The following is a 12,950-nucleotide window of genomic DNA, read 5'->3' as shown; positions in this document are numbered from 1 at the left end:
AGGATGGATCTTTTATTACGTTCTGTTTATCTCCTATATTACTGAAGAGAAAGCCATGAAGCATGCGATCCTTTTAGGTTCTCTGAATCCACTTAGATTTTATCTCCAGAGCTTGAGCTCTCCAGGAATGAAATAGCTGCAAGACACAACGTGGGTGAAACGAAATCAAATAGAGAGTCTCCAACATGAAAGGCAAACTAAAAGGATGACAGCACTAGTTATACAGAGGGAGAAATAAGGAGGAAAGGAAATTAAAAGCAATTAAAGGGAATTAATTAGAAGGTATGATGGAACTATGAAAGAGGAAAAACAGCTATGCAGAGTTCACTAAATACCCCAAACTTTTAATTGTTGCACTTGGAACTGCAAGCCCTGGAGGTTCAAAACCCCTCTGGCAGTTTCTAAACAAAATTCCCATGGCTTAAACAAATTACTTCTTTGCCTCTAAGTCTGCATGGCGGACAAGTTTCTGAGCTTCTCCTTCAAACCATGAAGGTAGAAGCGCGTCCTGCTCTCTCCTTCACTTCACTGGCCAAAGTGGACAACCCACGCCAGCATCTGACACCACGAGTTGGGGCTTCAAGTAGAGCGTTGACGCTGTTGCCCCAAGAGTTCGGCTGAATTATTTGCACCTACCCAATGTTCCTGGTAGGGTTTTCAAAGGGCCCTGGGGGTGGTGGGGCCACTGTCTGCGCTTGAAATTACCAGGATGAGACCAGCCACTGGGTTAGTCCCAGGGGAGACGGCTATCAGCTGGAGAATCTCGTCTTTCATCGAAATGCACTGCCTACATTTCCCAGTAAAATCTAACAGTTCTTTTCATGGGATCATAGAATGGTTTTCATTGGAAGGGACCTTAAAGATCATCTAGTTCCAACCCCCCCTGCCATGGGCAGGGAGATCTTCAACTAGATCAGGTTGTTCAGAGCCCCATCCAACCTGGCCCCGAATGCTTCCAGGGAGGGGGCATCCACAACTTCTTTAGGCAACCTGTTCCAGTGCCTCACCACCCTCACAGTAAAGAATTTCTTAATATCTAATCTAAATCTACCCTCTTTCTGTTTAAAACCTGCTCATCATCCCCAGTTCTGAACTGGAATGAGGACCTAAATCAAAACATTGCCATGAAGAGGGCTGTGGAGAGCAGGAGCTCCCAGTCTCTCCAGGTCTTGCCTTTGCCAACCGCCTTGGCTTTAACCATGAGAAGTAAGGAAGTCCCCTACGGAGATCAAAACGTCCTTTATTAAGGGAATAGTGTTGATGGCTGGGAGAAACGACAAGAGGTCATAAAAAAAGCAGGCAGACACTGTTTATCTTGGCCTCCTGGATACGTATTATTTTCCTGGGATGCAAGCTCCGTCCCCACGCCGAAGGCAAGGATGCACGAAATGGAGACGGGGCCGCCTTGCCAACGCGGGGTTTGTTTCGGAAGAAACTCCTCACCCGGCATTTCCGTGCGGGAAGGAGACGGTAGGGCAGCAAAGCTGGAGCTGCCGGACAGTGCTTGGAAAGCAACAGCCAGATCCTTCAAGCTTGGGGTGCGTGCATGGTGTCCCTGCAGCGCTCCTAAAAATCCATATGGGGAGATGGGCAAGGTCTAAAGCTCCTTATGGTCTTCCCATCTTCTCCATCCATACATACCACGCTCATCTCTATCAGCTACAAGGCAGGTCATGTATAGAAATAGGAACTGTGCAAAAGGCTCCACCTCCATCCCCTACACCAACAGCAGCCCTGCTGCCAACCTCTGCCCCGGCCATTGCTGCCGTCTTCAGAGACCCACAAAGCCTCGATTGTGTTTAATTAAGTGACCACACGCTGATTTACACAACAATAACCCTGTTTCCAAACATGAGGGCTTCAAGCAGCTTGCCCCAGTGACAGAACCACACTGTTCCTATGAAAGTGAGAACTTCATTATCAGTTACCTATTACAATTCAGAATTAAAAAAATATCTTTTTTTTTTTTAAAGGCACAGCTAATGTGACATGAAAAATCACTCATTTTCAACCCAAGCCTAGGGAGGAATTTTCTTTTTTTTTTTTTCTTGAAAGACAGACTGTTTCATGCTTTGAAGTTAATTATAACTATTTTGCTTTATACATCACTTGCTCAGGAAGTTATGAGCCTTCCAGATCTCCCTGGTTTATTTGGTACCGAGACAGACCGAGGTTTGAAAGTCACAGCTGTCACAGCCCCAGCCTCCATTAGGAAGATTAATCTTCCCCGAGATGCATCTATGGAAAGATCTGAATCACAGGGTTGGATCCTGCTGTTGGTTATGCGGCATCAACAGAATTGCATGAAGGAGAGGAAAAGCAAAGCTGGGCTGGTAAGCATCAAACCTCCTGCCGTGGGACCGGACGGGAGCAAGGCAGTAGAAAATCAGCTTTTTGGGACATTTCAGCAGAATATTTATGCCTCATGTGGCAAAGCAGAGCCCTGCTCCAGTGCTGGGTGTGCCAGGCACCGGGGCAAGTCAATAACTGATTAATAGCAATAATCAAACTGTGAATGGAAAAGGCAATGGAGCATCTACCAGTGGTCATGCCTACGTGGTGGGATGGGAAAGCTTCAGCTGCTGGTCCCTGGGGATGCTCATGGAGACCCACTGCTGCTCTGGGGTGTGCCATGGCACGTATCGCAGCCTCCTTCCCTAAATTAGGGGAACCTCCCGATTCCCCAGTGCTAAACGGACTCAAATAACGAAGCGGTGAAGCAACAGCCCATCCCACAGCAAACACCGGGCACTGCTGGGACAAGCAGCTTGCAAACAAGCCCCTGCAAACAGCCTGCACCTCCTTTTTCCCCCCCGCTTGCCCTCCATCCACAGGAGCAAAATAATTTCGCTTTGGGCTTTTAATTAAAAGAGAAGAGCGTCTAACGCATTGAATCAGAGTCATGCCATCCTTCCCGAGCGCTGCATTGAGAACACAGGCGGCACCTACATGGGAGAAATACGTTTACGCTGCCAGATCACAGGCCAATTCAAAGCAAAGCCTGAAGAGTCACCAGGTAGTTCTTAGATACTCCTACACACACAGACACCAAAGGGACAGAAGAAACTGCCTGGCAGGGGAGGAACTGGAACCGCTCCAAGTGAAGGGCTGCACTCCTGGTGGAGTTGGTACTGAGAGGCACCAGTGTGCAAAGCCTCCTGCCTGGCTCTGCTGGCTGCGACTTGCAGGCAAATATAACCGAGAACGGGTTTTCTGCCGGTACAGAACCCGCTGGTGGGTTTTCTAGGTGCACCTCAAAGGCAGAGAACTTTCAACAACGGCCATGCTGAAAACTGGGGAGAGAATCATGAGTGGTGAGGTTCCGCTCTAGGTTAGTGCAAGAAGAGCATCACCACTGCAAAGCCTGGTCTCGAAATGTGCGTGGAAAGAGCTGGTGGTCTTCAACCAGCTGCAAGCTGCTGCAACGAGGCTTTGGGGGACGTATGCCTGTTTTGGTTGGGGTTTTCTGCTTGCTAAGTTAGGCTGCTTTGTGAATTATCCTGTCTCCTCCAGGGACCCAGGTCAGGAGCCCATGAGTTACAACTCAGCTGCACCTGCAGCAAACACTGCTGAATTCAGAAGGTGCAGGGAGATGCTGGCCTTTAATTTGAGGAACCTGCAATGGATTAACATTACCTTTTCCTTAGAAAAGCCGTGGAATTCAGCTTACAAATTAAAAGGTAGCAGCTGATAAGCGATTAGCATACACTTTCCACTGCATGAGGCCGTCATCGACAAAATAACTATAAAACATTTTTTTTAAAGCACAGTCTCTACAGAATTATTCTGCCTCTGGGCTCCATTGAGTTTGCAGCGGCCTGTATTTGTTTCCCAACCGAGACAATTGCAAGTTAAGTGTTAGCTGGTGTTGTTGCTGCTACAGGGACTGTGCAGCTAAATAATTCAGTAACTAATTACTGTTTAACAATATCACTCCCCATCATTTCAGCAGCGATCTGGCACGCAGGCCAAGAGACTCCAGCAAAAAGGGGTCTGCAAGAAGCCTTCGTTTGATGTAAAGATATCGACTTATGCACTTCTGTGCAATATACAACTTATTGACCGAAAGACAAGGTATTCGGCGCATTTTGTCACCTGCTAAATGAGAGCTGTAATGAATTGGTGCTTGCCTCTAGGTCACTCGTTTGATTGCCACCTAAGCAAACTGGTGATGGCAAAAGGTCCTGCCCATGGGATGGCTCCTTGGCGAAACGAGCTGCTGATCAGCTCAAGAGAAATAGAAAGCAGGACAGCCTAACGCTGATTCGGGGCCCGGATCAGGATATCTGGATTTCTCTCTCGTCCCCAAAATGTATGAGACACCACCGTATTTGATGCTTTCACCATCAGGGCCACCCCACCGAGCCAGCTCTCCAGCTCAGATTCACTCCATTAAGGATCCAGTCCTCCCAGTCTGCCTCTGTGCCTGGATTGGGACCCAAAAATGCAGCTGCTCTCATTTTTAAAGCCTCATCCATACACAGCGTGCATGACCAGCTGCCCTCTTGGCTACGAGACAGGAGCTTATTTAAGGGCTGAACCTGATCTTCTTCGTGCAGGGCATCACCAGAGCTCACCCAGCCCATCTCCATCACTGCAGCTCGGCAGAGAAACATGCCCAGTTTTTAAAGATATCCCTCCTGCCTACTCGGTTCCTTGCCTGTGTGGCTTTAAAGCTTTCTTCTGCACAGCTATAAAAGGGTGTGAGAAAACTTGGAAAGGAAACCCTGGGTGGTACAGACAACTGGAACAAGGAGCAATCTGTGCCCGGGGCAGGGGAGGGGGTGGCAGAGCCCACGGTGCCACGCTGAATAGCTGCTGGGGAGGAAATGACACACCGCACTATCCTGCTTTTGTCCAGGGGCGAGACCAAAACGCTCCAGAAAAAAAAACAAAAAGGGATTATTCTGGCTTGTGCCGCTCCCTCCTCTCCCCTCCGCCCCCGAGCAGGCTATGGGCGACCGCCTCCACGTCCTCGCTCCTACGGACCACAGGGCATCATGGCCTGAGCAGCATCTGGTTTGGTTTAGCACCAGGCTTGTACTTTTATGCTCCCCAGGTTTCTCCCTGCTTGTTGCTTTTTAATGAGGAATTATGGCCACGAAGCCACCCGGCGCTGGGTTTTGCTGGCTGGCAAAGCCAGGGCACGGGAACGCCCTGCTCTGCTGCTCCTCGCAGCAAGCTGCCAGCGAAATGCCGCGGGCAGGGAGAAGCGGGCAGTGTCCTCCAGCCCTGCCCGCGCTGCCCTTGCGCGAGGTGCCACCGAGCACGCCGGCCGTGGTCCCCACGCTGGTGGTTCTCCCCAAGCCCCCTCTGCCAAAGGGCTGTGATTACAGCAGAGCGCCAGCTGCGCTTACCCAAAAAATAAAGACTTAAAAACTTTTCACTCCCGTCATTCCAAAGAAAAGCTCGAAAACACGGTGTTTTCCAATGCCCCACCACTGGCCATGAGGTCCATTCTTACCTCTGCTGCGCCCCACACTCAGGGATGTCCTCTCATGCTCCCCCATCTCAGCCACCCCTCCATCAGCCTCGTGCTGTGGGGCTTCCCCAGAGTCCATCACCAGGATGATCCCCTCCCCACCTGCCCATGGGCTCCTCTCCTCCCTCCCCACAGCTGAGGCTCATCCTCCAGCCACCTCCAGGTCAGATCCTTCACCTGTAGCTCATGAGCCTCATCTCCCAAATGCCCAACCACCCTTTGAAGGCCCACCCCATGGTATCACACATTTTTTTCCATATCTCTCTTCTTCCTATTGTTTTGGTATCTCACCCATCATGTCCTCCTCTGTAATGGGTCCAGAGCTCACGCTTTATTCCTCACCCAAAACTATCTCCATGTCTGGGCCACCTTTCACTCCTCTCTTCAGGTATAATGAAAACAAGCAAGGCACAAATGCCATTTTCTTATAAATTAAGGTAAGAAGCCTCCCCTGAAAGGAACCCAAAATCTCTATCGCTGCTGGATGGTACATCTTATTAAAAACAAAACCTCAGAGGAACCCCAACTAAACAACCCAACTGATATTCCTCTGTACTAATGGAGGAGTTGGAGGGACAGTGAGGACAATTAGGCTGAACAGGGTGGAAAGGTTTCTGCTGAGCCCAGGACAACTCCCTGGCTCTCTACTCATCACACTGCAACTCAAAAATCTCCTGCTTAGATTTAGTTGCCAGCACATCCAAGGCTTGGTCCAGCCTCAGTCCAGGTACTCAAAGCTTATGGTGGGGAAAAGACACCAGGGTGCAGAAAAAGCTGCCTGCAGACATCTGGTTTTGTCTGGAGACACAGGGCACCCTCATCCAGGGCACTCTCTCCATGCATGGGACCTCCTGGGGCAGAGCAGAGCTGCCCAGACCTAGAAGACAGCACCGATCACCGCTTCCCAGGCTTTACCCAAGACCATGAGCACACCCTGCCAAGCACTGGGCACAGAAGAGAAGCCACTGAGTCCATCTTCAGCTGGTGCCAAACATCACAGCGTGCCTTCAGCCCGAAGCAGTGCTGAGCCCAGCTCAGGGTCTGCTCTCCCTCTACAGACACCAATGCTTCTCTGCCTGCTCCAGCCATAAAACTCTCTGCCCACCCCTGGACTGGCTGGGGCCCTCAGTGCTAGAAGCTGCAAAGAGAAAAAAATCAAAATTATCAATTGCAGCAGACATTTCTAAGTCACGTTTTTCTTCTTCCGCATGTCGGAGCTTGCTCCTCTTTAAGGCATTTTTATCTCAGCTCCTTGACACAGGATGGGGCTCTCCCTCCATCTTGCAGAAAAGAGAGACCACAGCACCTCCTGCATCCCACGGACCCACGTCCCATCCCCGCCTGCACCCAGCGCCAGCTCTCAGAGCCACCCAGCAACCCGGGGCCGCGCACAGCCAAGCGCGGCTGCCTCGCACGGCGGCAGCTCCCTGTTAACAGGACTCCAGCTAATTAGGCTACGTCCACGTAAGCCACGATAACTACAGCAATGCTATGCCCGAGTGACCTGCCCCGGTCATGGAAGATGCCTGCAGGAGAGCAAGACACCCTGCACAGGCTTCTCGGGCACCTCCTAAAACCCAAAGCTTCCAACTTTGCTCCTCTTTCAAATAAGGATTTCTAAACTTTCACATCAGAATGATAAACAATAAAGCCAGATCTCCACCCCCATCCTTAGTTTAATATAAACTGGAAGACCGTGGGCTTTGCAAAACTGGGCAGTGAGTTGGATGATGGAAATGGTCTGGCTTTTTTCCAGAGCATCTGTTTCTGCAAGGTTAATGTGCAAGCCCACCACTGCCCCCATCTCCACCAGCAAAGTGGAGGGTGGGCTGGGAGCAAGCCCAGAGGATTGCTTTTGGTGCCTTTGTCCGGTCTGACTGAGCCTTAGTGAGCTACAGCCTTTTTGCAAACCAAAACTAGAGGCAGAAGAAGGTCAGAAATGGTGCAGATGTCTCAGGTGAGGTCACACCAGCCTGCACAAGGTCACCTTACTGAGTACGCCTCAGCGAGGTGAACACCAAATGAAGATTGAAGATCTGCCACTTCCACATGGATCTTCCCCAAGAGGGGCTGCAAACCTCCCCCACGGGGCTCCGCAGCGCTCAGCCTGGATTCAGGAGGATTCCCTTTTCCTTTTGCCCTCCCTGAAGACTCATCTTGAGCATCTCCAGCTCCAAAGAAGAGCAAAACCTGACCACTGTCCCTCCAGAAAATGGTAGCAAGCGGAGGCACCGGCAGAGCCCCCTTCCCAAGCCCAACCACACACCAAAGCCACCTACCACAATCCTCCCGCTGGCATCCATCCCTCATCCATGGAGAAAAGCTGCTCCATGCAGATATGCCACCTTCTTTACATTCCTAATGAATTATTATTGATAACCTATGTAGCTGGCCAGCCAACCTGCCGAGCCTGTGGCAGAGCCTCCTCTTGTCCAGCTGAAGGATCTGATCTGGAGGTGGCTAGATGTTCAGCTGAAGGATCTGATCTGGAGGTGGCTAGATGTTCAGCTGAAGGATCTGATCTGGAGGTGGCTAGATGTTCAGCTGAAGGATCTGATCTGGAGGTGGCTAGATGTTCAGCTGAAGGATCTGACCTGGAGGTGGCTGGAGGATGAGCCTCAGCTGTGGGGAGGGAGGAGAGGAGCCCATCAGCAGGTGGGGAGGGGATCATCCTGGTGATGGACTCTGGGGAAGCCGCACAGCACGAGGCTGATGTGATGGAGGGGTGGCTGAGATGGGGGAGCAGGAGAGGACATGCCTGAACGTGGGGCGCAGCAAGAGGGGAAGATTTAGCCCTCCGGGTCACCTCAATCACCTGGGTGTCCCCCGGGACCTGAGCCACCAGACGCTCATCAGCCACCTCAGCCACCCAAGGCACCGCCGGCCCCGGGGCCAGCGCGATGCGGGGAGCCCTGGGGAAGCATAGAAAGGCTGCATGGAGCTGCCTGCTTCAGATTGCACTGTCTGCACATTTGCATATTTGGAAAGGCATAAAACCATCCCCTAATACTAACAAAAAAGAGCTGAAGAGCAAAAGAGAAGTGCAACTGCAAATATTTTGGGGGTGCGCGTCCCATGCTTAACCCACCACGGTGGCTGCCAAAAACCACAAGGACGTTCCCATCCCCAGGAGCTCATGGTAGAGCAGGAGAGGAGGCAGAGCAGGCAAGGAAAAGGTGTCCAGCAGTGGTATCCAATGCAGCAGAAAAATGGTTTGTGATTTTTTTTTACAAGCCACACCTGCACATCGTCCACCCATTCGTTCCCCTCCAGACTCATCCAAACACTCACTACTTGCAAGACGCTTCCCAATAAGGATCAACTTTGTTAAGAAAAAGAATAGAGCCCTAGGCAAAATTAGCTTTTTGTCTCCCAAGCAGGCAATTATCTCTTGCAAAACTATGTAAGTCTAAAATGCAGGAGAGGCAATATTAAGCTTTACTAAAATGGTGCCTTTAAAGTACAAATTGCTGCAACGTAAAAATAACTTGGGGGATCTGCAGCCGTGGAAAACTGGGACTACTTTTTCTTTTATAGTTTCCAGGCATACGGGGCTCCAGCAGAGATGACCCTAAAAAATCACAATTACAGATATATTACATACAGCACCCCATTTTTACATTATTTTAGAGGAGGTGCAAATGAACTGCTTCCCCGTTCCTCCTGAAGCCCCTAGATATGCTCTAAATACGACCAAGCAATCTGGATTCCCAAGGTATACCTGTAGTATATGTAAAACATAAACCAAACTGCAACATATATCTAATATATAGTGGCGTGATGTGGCTAAAAATGTTCTTAAGGGTTTATCTGGGACTGCCTACAGAAGAAAACCCTGATGTTCCTACCTACATGGCAACCTGGGCATGCTAGATGAATATCAAAGCATCTTCATTGCCCACCATCAATACACATAGCTATTAAGTAGACAGATGCAGACAGAGATTAGGAAACATTTTTGGAGATCATTAGGACAGCCCTTGTAAAGGCACAAGCTTTGGGATGCAATGAACTGAAAGGCAAAACAGAGACTTGAGATTTACATCCCAGATGGAGCGTGAAGCAATAACGGTGGTTCTGGATAGCACAGGCAGCAAACTGCGTCTAATGCGACTTCTTCAGACAGGCAAAGCAGGCGGGAACGAAGCAGGCACAGGTCTATGCAGATTCCAGCCATGACACACTCGGCAGAGATTAGAAAGTGTAAGTGCTTTCTAAAGAACAAAAAAAAACACCCCTTTGGTCATTAGCTCAATTATTTTCATATGAAAAAAGAAAATAAGCCGCATCTCCTAGAACAGTTTCAGGGATGCCCCTCCTGCATGTCTGCTCTCCCCCACAACCATCAAAAGAACCAAGCTAAAGGTGAAGCAGTTTTCCAGGGGCAGGGAAGCACACAGCTCTGGAAATCTGGAAAAATGGATTCCTTCTCACGCCCGAGCACGTCACACCCTCGACCTCTCCTGCCACCGGGGTCACCAGCATGTCCCCATCCAGGAGCACAGCTGGCATGAAACCATCCCAGCATTTTGCAGGAAACGCTCCACATAAATGCCTGCACAAAACGAATGCAAAATTATGCAGCTGATTTGCATGTGTAATTACTATGAATTAGTATGCAATTGGCCAATTAGATGCCCTTCCTGCATGCATGCCGTTTCTAAATTCAGGCCTCATCATGGAGCGATCTCCTGGTTTGATAAGCGGTCCAGCCGATGGGCTGTCTCCAAGTTCTGCTCCCAACCTCAAGATCATCCTCCAGCTCCTTCGTGGGCTTCCATCACAAGTACAGGCTAAAAACATTTACTGATCCCAAACAGCCTTCAATAAATTCACAGGATTTTATCTGTAAGGGACCTCTGAGATGACCTAACCTCACCCCAACCTGAAGAGCGGAGCTTCACAAAGCCCACGTGTGACATTTGAGCTAAAGCAGGTTTTTCAAGAAGACACCCGATCCTGAACTAAAGATGATGGAGAACCCATCCCATCCCTACGCAAGCAGCCTGCCTGGAAGTTTATACAACATTTGGCACATCCAGTTAAAAGATGCAATGGAAATGCTTTTACTACTCGTCCACAGTGCACGTGCTCCGAGGACTGAGAGGGTATCGGGGAGGACCAGCCATCCCCACCGACTTGGAGGCAGCACGTTTCTTCAAACTCCTTTTTCATCTGCAACCTGGCGGAGTCCAGCCAGGGAAAAATAACAAAGGAAAAGAGCCTCCCAACAAGCCTAGTTTGAAGCCATCCCTGTGCGGGACCAGGTGGGCTCCACGGATTTGAGGTAACAGAGAGCAGGTCCCTCTCCTGGGGCTGGGGACCCCAGTGACAAGCAGCCACTCTTCCAGGCAGAGCTTCTTCCCCTCTGGTGACTGCAGAGGTCTGGAGTTCATCACGGAAAGAGGAGCCTGGCGTGCTATGAAGCCCATTTTGGGGAGCCTGGGGGCCAGCAGGGGAGTGTGGCCATGCCGGACCCTGTTGGCTGTGCAGCACTTTCCTATTCCTGGGGAGGAGGAGGAGGAGGAGGAGGACAGGAGCACCAGGGAATGACTAAGTCCCATTAACAGCACCGGGGTTGCCAAGCAACTAGGAGGCACTGGCGAGAGACGATAGGGACCAGGGCCAAAATTGCAGCGGCACCGAGACCACCGGGACGAGTTGGGCGAGAGGAGGCTCGACACCGTACAGTGGTTAACCCCCACGCACCCGCCGGCCGCTCCTCCACCCGAAATCAGGCCCCCGAAGTCCACCTCATGAAGGATGCTCATGCAGCAGGACCACCTGTGAAGGCAAGGACGCCCTACTCATGCCACCAAGGAAGACATCACCACCTCATGCAGGGTGGGGTGAAGGGGAGCATTATATCCCAAAAATCATGCCACCAGCACCCCGATCCCCCACGCTTGCTCCCCGCACCTCGGTCCCTTTTATCCGGCACCCCTGGGCAGCAACAATGGAAAGTTACCGCCGATCTCCCCTTCGACCCCGCGCCAGCTCTTGCCAAAACAGAGGAAACTCGCTCAAGACTGGAAGGTGAGTTTAATTTCCTCCTCTGATTTTGTTTCTTTTTTGGGGGGGAGGGTGATTTATTTATTCCTTTTCAATGCCTTCACCTGCCTTTGAGCTATGCCTCCCAGAAGAGGAGCATCCCAACAGCACACTCATCCACAGCTGCTCGAGGAAGGGAGGCTCGGCGCTTGGCACAGCAGCATCCTCCCCAATTGCTCCTGTTTCAAAATCATAAGTGCCTTTTTCTTCTATTCCTCCCTCCCCAAAACCAAGCGATCCTGCAGTTCAGCTTGGCCACAGGACAAATAGCTCCAATATTGCATGGGTTTTTTCCCAGTTCTGCAGCAAGCGCATCTCGGGGAAGCGGTCCGGGTCCGATACGGATCACGGTGTGAAGAGCCCCTCAGCATCACCAGCCCCGAGATGCCACCACCCTAAGCTCGTCCACAGCCAGGGCTGATGGCAATTTGCTCCGGGGCTTTGCTAATGGCTCTGACGTGTCTAAAGGAGTCCCAGGTCTGCAGTTAGCTGTTGGTGCAAATAAGGTGACTTCCGAAGCTACATCAGCGACTGCTGTGAAGACACCGTCCTCCTCCTCCCTGCTTCTCCCTAGACCGACGCACGTCTAAAACACGCTGTGTTTTAACGCAATAGTTTTTCTACCTCTTGCTTTCAGCTGCAATTGCAAGCTCCAAGTAAGAACAAATAGGTATTTTACAAGGATGGCTGGGCATTTCTTTATAATTCAAAGCCCGATAAAGATAACGGACTTAGAAAAACCCCGGTCGCACAGCCCCGGAGAAGGTCTGCTCCTGAAATCAATGGACTAGCCAGGCGAATAAAATCACTCACACTTGGAAGTGTTGCGAGCTCAGTCCATAATAAAAGACATAAAAAAGCATCAAAAAATAACATAGGCAGTGCTGCAGGAGTACATATGTACACGTACAGACGAAGCTGCTGAAGTGGGATACTCAGGTTGCATCAACATCACAAAAAATGAGGTTAACACCCTTTTTTTCATATTTTGAAGGGGAATCATAAAATGAGTTATTTGTAAACTGACACTAAATTAATTTACAAGTTGATGTTTATTTTGTGAAGCCCATCATTACTATTGGTTGCTTTAAATTGACAACCTGAACCCAGTAAATTCCTGCATCTTCGTATTAATTGCACATTATCAAAGGGCTGATATATAGCCTTATCATTTGAAATGGTGATCGTTAAAGAAACCCTGCTGCTTGTTTCCCACTTATAATTTCACATGGCATCTCTATGCTTCTCAACAGGCTGGCCAAGAAGTGTTTGTCTGCTTGGGGAAAAAAAAAAAAGATGCAAAAACAGAATATCGGGGATTAATTTAATAAATCCAGGGCACCAACCAACACCAGGTCCGTACCAATGCCTGATGCCTTTGGATTGAAGAGAAGACCAAGGTCTCCAATACCAAATT

Source organism: Calonectris borealis, chromosome W (assembly GCF_964195595.1).
Source record: "Calonectris borealis chromosome W, bCalBor7.hap1.2, whole genome shotgun sequence".
Classification (NCBI taxonomy): domain Eukaryota; kingdom Metazoa; phylum Chordata; class Aves; order Procellariiformes; family Procellariidae; genus Calonectris; species Calonectris borealis.
This window is presented reverse-complemented; position numbering follows the sequence as displayed.